Genomic DNA, 847 nt, shown 5'->3' on the forward strand with positions numbered 1-847 from the left:
TTTTTCAGTAATGTTTTCCAGTTAAATCGATTTGGAAATCGATTACCAGCATGGTAAATGGTTTATAAAATCGATTTGGGAATCGATTACTTTGGCCCAGAATTCAAAGTTCAGAAATTTGTTTTTTAAACTTTCCCGAGCGTCGATTTGGAAATCGATTAGTTCAGTATTCAACATTAAGACAATCGATTTGGACATCGATTAAGTAAAACGGGAACTCGATTTGAACATCGATTTGAAATATGACCGTTATGATTTTTTTTCTAGCCGTTGAACACCATCATTACTGAATCGATTGAGGATTCCCAGCAACAGTAACCTAATCGATTTGGAAATCGATTTACAAGGTTAAGAGTATAAGTAGGAACAATTCTAAATCGATTTCTGCATTGCTTTTTCCAGAACTTTCACTGATTTCTTTTGTCTGCTTCATTCTTCTGTCTCTGCATCTGTTAGTACATTCAATCTCCATTCTACCTACATTTATGGCACGCGTGAAACAAACCCAGGCTCGTACTCCTTCACTTTCATCTTCTTCTACAAGTGAAACACCTTCACCCCCACCCACTCTAACAAAGAGAGTACCAATACCCACTCATAAAATTCTTGCCAAAGACAAGGGCAAGGCTCCTACACCCATCCAAGAGAAGACTAAGAAACGTAAGGAACCCCCAACAGAGAAATTCATGGCTGATGCCATGAAAGTAATTTCTTAAAAGAGGACGAAGAAACCTACATCTTCACCCCCTCCCAAGAAAGTCCTTGCAACAAAGGAAAAGGAGGCACAATCCTCTATACCTACAGACTTTGTAAAGAGAAAAATCCATGAGGCAAGAACTATGGATTT

The sequence above is a fragment of the Cicer arietinum genome, chromosome 7, assembly GCF_000331145.2.
Source record: "Cicer arietinum cultivar CDC Frontier isolate Library 1 chromosome 7, Cicar.CDCFrontier_v2.0, whole genome shotgun sequence".
Classification (NCBI taxonomy): domain Eukaryota; kingdom Viridiplantae; phylum Streptophyta; class Magnoliopsida; order Fabales; family Fabaceae; genus Cicer; species Cicer arietinum.